Consider the following 6,000-nt stretch of genomic DNA (forward strand, 5'->3'; position numbering starts at 1 on the left):
TATATCCTAGTCGGGTAAGCCTTGCTGAGTATTAGTATACTCAGCCTTGCTTGTGGCTCAACTTTGTTTTCAAGTGATACGTTTGAAGATCAGATAGCTAGCTTGACTTGGCCGTGTACTTTACCTCCTGGTTGGTCGGTGGAGTGGGATACGACTCCGACCAACGATGACAATGCCAAGTGATGTCATGTACGAGCTTCATCATGACATCTTGTATCGTCATTTAGAACTCGCTTTATTTCTGCTGCAGTTGAACTCTGAACTACTTTCAATTTGAATTTCATGTACCTTTCTGAGATTTCGAACTTGGTTTGTAATAATTAAGTTAAGACTCTATAATGTAATATATTTGTGAAATGTTGTACTCTCTGGACTCACCTTCATGTGAGTTGCATGTAAGCTTTGGGTTCGATCGACGCTCAGGTGGATTCTTCGGGACTTTACCCGACAGCACTGCCGGATTACTCCGTTTGAAGTGCGTGTTAGCCGGGATTACCTTTAGGGTGATGGTTAGCGCACTTGAGCCGAATTAATTTGGGCGGTTCTGCCACAGTGAGGCGGTCAACAATAACCCAGATGGAGTCATATACTTTTGAAGTTTTGGGGTAAGCCGACAATGAAATCCATACTGATGTCCTCCCACTTCCAAGATGGGATACTCAAAGGCTGAAGAGGGCCGGCTGATTTCAAATGGCTCGCCTTGACCCTTCTGCAGGTGTCACATTCAGACACATATTTAGCAATCTCCCGCTTCATCCTTGTCCACCAGAATCGCTGCTTCAGATCTTGATACATTTTATTGCTGCCTGGGTGGATAGATACCTAGAGAGATGAGCCTCATCAAGGATTTGTTTTCAGAGCTCTAAATCTTTAGGTACCACCAAACGATCCTTAAACCATAGAATTCCAGCCTCATCTAAATGAAAACACTTCACCCCCGGGTCATTTTCAGCAAGTCTTCGGCGAATCCTTTCCATCCCGACATTATGTTTTTGAGCAGAAATAATCCGATCTCGAAGAGTAGGTGAAAGGACCAAATTATTAAGACTGCCGTGTGTGATGATCCTCAAATTTAATTTTTCCAGTTCATAACAAAGGGTTTCATTGAGAGGCACAATAGACAGGCAGTTGCACTGAGCCTTGCGGCTTAAAGCATCCGCAACAACATTGGCCTTACCCGGGTGATAATGAATTTCCAGATCATAATCCTTAATCAATTCCAATCATCGCCTTTGGCGTAGATTTAGTTCATTCTGGGTGAAAATATACTTGAGACTTTTATGGTCCGTATATATTTGAACATGATTGCCCAGAATATAATGATGCCAGATCTTCAAAGTATGAACCACTGCTGCTTGTTCTAAGTCATGAGTGGCATAATTTTCCTCGTGTCGCCGAAGTGCTCTTGAAGCATAAGCAATTACTCGACGGTCTTGCATGAGGGCACAACCTAAACCCATACCCGATGCATCACAATATACCTCAAAGGGTCGAGTAATATCAGGTTGAGCTAAGACTGGGGCAGATGTCAAAAGTTTCATCAAGGTTAGAAAAGCCTGCTCACATTTATCATCCCAATTAGATTTCACCCCTTTTCTTGAGCAACTCAGTCACGGGCTTAGAATTTTTGAAAAATCCGGAACAAACTGCCAGTAATATCCTGCTAGCCTAAGAAAACTCCGAATCTCAGGAACAGATGTAGGAGGTTTCCAATTCAAAACATCCTGGATTTTACTAGGGTCAACAGAAATTCCATCCTCTGATATGACATGACCCAGGAATTGAACCTTCTTAAGCCAAAACTCGCACTTAGTGAATTTGGCATACAACTTGTGTTCCTGAAGACACTGGAGAACAATGCGAAGGTGCTCAGCATGTTCTTCTTCATTCTTAGAATATATAAGAATGTCGTCAATGAAAACCACGACAAACTTATCCAACTCAGGCATAAACACCGAGTTCATGAGATACATAAAGTGAGCTGGGGCATTTGTCAACCCAAATGACATAACCAAATACTCATAGAGCCCATATCGTGTGGAGAAATCCGTCTTTGGGATATCTTCTGGCCTAATTTTTATTTGATGATAGCCCAAATGAAGATCAATTTTGGAAAATACATTGGCCCCGACTAACTGATCAAACAAAATATCAATTCGGGGAAGTGGATATTTGTTTTTGATTGTGACGGCATTCAAAGGCCGATAGTCCACACATAACCTGAGGCTTTGATCTTTCTTTTTAACAAAGAGTGCTGGACAGCCCCAAGGTGAAGTGCTAGGACGGATATAACCCTTATCAAGCAACTCCTGCAATTGCTTCTTTAGCTCTGCTAATTCATTGGGTGGCATACGGTAAGGTCTTCTAGAGATTGGTGCCGTCCCTGGTTGCAGCTCAATGGCAAACTCAACATTTCGATCAGGAGGCATACCTGGTAAATCATCCGGAAAACATCCGGATAATCACACACCACTAGTATGTCAGCCAGGGTCTTGGCCTCGACGTGATTCACCGTATGGGTTAAAGATGCATGGTTCATGATATGCAAGGCCATAGAACCATGGGTGGGAGAATTGATGTCCACATTTTGTGAAAGAGTGTCCAAGAGAACTCTGTGTATTTTCATCCAATTCATGCCAAGTATAATATCCACTCTCTGAGCTGGTAACAAGATCAAATGAGTGGCAAAAACTTTTTCTTGGAGCTGCAAAGGTACTTGCTTAGCAGTTTGATTGGTTATTAATTGCCCCCCGGGTGAATGAATATTGTATGGTATCGCCATGCTTTCTATCTCCAACCCAAGTCTCATAGCACACTCTTTACTAATAAATGTGTGTGATGCACCCGAATCAAATAATATGGTAACAGGGTGATTATGAACTAAAAACGTACCCGCCATCACTTGAGCTCCCTCAGGAACATCCTCTAGCGTGGTATAATGCACACGTCCTGGCTTGAAATGAGCCACTTTAGGCTTCTGATTGTGTTGGTTAGAACCCTGAGCTTGCTTAGGTGGCATACGGCAGTCACGTGCAAAAATGACCAACTTGACCACAGTTGTAACAGGGAGGGAAATTAGGGCGTACACCCTGCAGCTGCACCCACGTTTTGTGCACATTCTGCTGAGGCACAGGAGATAAGACTACCCCTTGAGGCTGTGGGTACTGAGATGGTCTATATCCCGACTGGTGCTGTGTTGGCCTATAATTTGACTGCTGTTGCGGAGGCCGATATGTGTTCTGATACTGTACTAGTCGGTACACCGGCCGATGCTGATAAGGCGCACGAGGGGGTCCAGCCTGAATTAGACGAAACCTCTGATTCGCCTGCCTAGAAGACCCACCCATCGGTGCCTTCCTCTTCTTCTCTGCTTGGTGAGCTATACGGGCATCCTCTTGAGTGATAGCCCCGTTGACCAGCTCACTAAAAATGTTAAATTTGAACATAACCAAACGTTCCTGGAGCTTGCTGCTAAGCCCCTGCCTGAAACAAGCTTGTTTTTTTTCATCAATTTCCACGTGATATCCAGCATATTGAGATAAGGTGTTGAAGGCTTGAGCATATTGCGTCACAGTATTATTGCCCTGTTTCAAAGCCAAAAACTCAGTGAGCTTCCTACGTATAACCCCTGCTAGAATGTGATGTGCTATGAAAGCTACTTTAAACTCCTCCCAAGTCGCACGATGGCCAGCAGGCAACATGGCAACATGATTATCCCACCATGTGCGTGCAGAACCTCTAAGTTGTTGAGCTGCAAATGCTGCCTTGTCATTATCATTGTATTGATATAAAGTGAACTTGGACTCCATAGTTCTGAGCCAGCTGTCAGCTTCCAATGGTTCATCCGCCTTATGGAAAAGCGGTGGCTGAGTACCCAGGAACTCGTGATACCCAGGGACAGGCGGCTGATGGTTGTTGTGATTTCCATGCCGTGGCGCTGCACTTTGCTGCACAAGCTGGCGGAGCAGTGCTGTCTGCTCATCACGCCCTGTGAGCATCGCCGCAATGGCTTGAGCCAAATTGGGAGGTGCCGGCGGCAGTCCAGAACGCTCGTCTGCCATTCTGCATTCGACCATGATTGGCTTAGTCACATTATCGTGATTAAATAAAAATAATCATGACAACAACTAATATCCAAGTCATGGAAAAATGCGGAATTTAGAACACTGGTTAAATAACTCAATAATTGCATCATCACTTTCATGCCCCACAATTGCAACGAGAATATCTGGACCATGCATAAGGAATTTACAATAACTCTTGATCAAGTAGAAAGTATAAAATAGGTCCCAATTAAATCCAAAATCACCAATCTTCGCAGTACAGATTTAACATTATCTCTAAAACTGGACGTCCAAAAATTCGTAACTTTTGTAAGCGAGTGGCTAACGAAGTACTCCACCACTTTTGTATAACTCACCTCTACCGCATGGATCGTCTTTACGAGTTTTTACGTATTAAATTAAGTTGCTACGAAAAATTTCAGATTTCACACCTCGGAAATACCATAAGTCGAACGCTAAGATGAAATTTTACAATGGAATTACACACCTACAAGCTCAGTCCAGACATATACAAACCACATCCTATCTTACATCAGAGTTATTCTAGTCATACTATGAGATCTAGTTGTCCCTAAGACATTTACCAAATTACAATACTCTGTTAACCCTTAATACATCCAAAGTCTGGCTACTCAACGCGGCTGCTGGTACTCGAAGACGCGCTCAACCTCGATCCCACACGCGCGTAGCTCCTCCTACAGGCGTGCCACATTCTTCTTCACTAAAATGGCCGTGGACCCTGCCTGAGGTGGGATGTCGTTCTGACCGACTGAACTCTCCGCATTAGACATCTCCTGAGGCCCAACTCCTGACTTGACACCTGACACTTGAAGTGGTGGCTCAGGTGGGGCTGCGGCCTGCTGCTGCTGAAGCTGCAACTGGTGCACATCCCCTAGTGCAACCTGAAGTGCGCCCTGTAAGTGGTCAACTAGAGCCTCCTAGTCGTTCACCTGCTCAGTCAACTCCTTAATCTGTTGAGCCTGCTCCGCTAGCTGCTGTGACTGCTCCACTAGCTGTTGTGACTGCTCCGCAATCTGCTGAGCCTGCTCAACTATCTTCTGCTCCTGCTCCAAGAACTGTTGTGCCAGCCACACTACCTGCTGGCTCTGCTCTGCGAGCTGCTCGCTCTGTCCTAAGATCTGCTGAGTCTGCTCCTATCCTGTGGTGTGAGCTGTCCGGAGTCCCTGCCGGTAGAGCGTGTTCTCACTCCTAAGCTGGTCGCACACACTCAACATACCGGCTGCGTAGCGGGTGATCCTGGCCAAGGCTGGGACGTGGCCTGGAAGAGTAGGGTCCGACAAAAGGGAAATCTGCTGCCTCGAGTACTCGGAAGTCACTCTGACAGGAAAACCGACCGTCGAGGTGGAGTAACTCGCAAAGATGGGCTCCTGCTCACAGAACTGGGTAATGGCCATCGCAGCAGCACAATCCCAAACGCTCAAAATCTCAGTACCGTCAGTGTGCACCTCCCAAGGGTCTGACGGAAAAACACCGAGGCGTGCCGAAACTCGCAGGCGAGCCTCCCAACCAGAGATGCCCCCCTCGGAGGACACACGACCGTAGTACTGGGGAGGCTCAGTGTGGCCAAACTCCTGGAGCACCTCCCACAACAGCACGGGAAGGCCCTCACGGTGAAGACAAGTGGAACGCACCCACCCGTCCTCGTCAAAGTGAAAGTCCGTCAAGGCCGCCATCTGCGAAAAATACGACAGCGGTAAAGAACGATCCTAAGAGATACGAACTCATAACTTTTAAAACTATAAACATTCACAACACTCAAAAAATAATTCTTTTGATTTCAAACTAACAATACAAAATTTGTTGGAATTTTGAATTCACAATCTAAGCAACTCATTAATTCACTCTCATAATGCGATAAATGGTATTATGCATGCTCGTCCTACGTCATTCTTCCAACAAAAATTTGCCGACAAAT

This window comes from Panicum virgatum, chromosome 5N (genome assembly GCF_016808335.1).
Source record: "Panicum virgatum strain AP13 chromosome 5N, P.virgatum_v5, whole genome shotgun sequence".
Lineage (NCBI taxonomy): Eukaryota > Viridiplantae > Streptophyta > Magnoliopsida > Poales > Poaceae > Panicum > Panicum virgatum.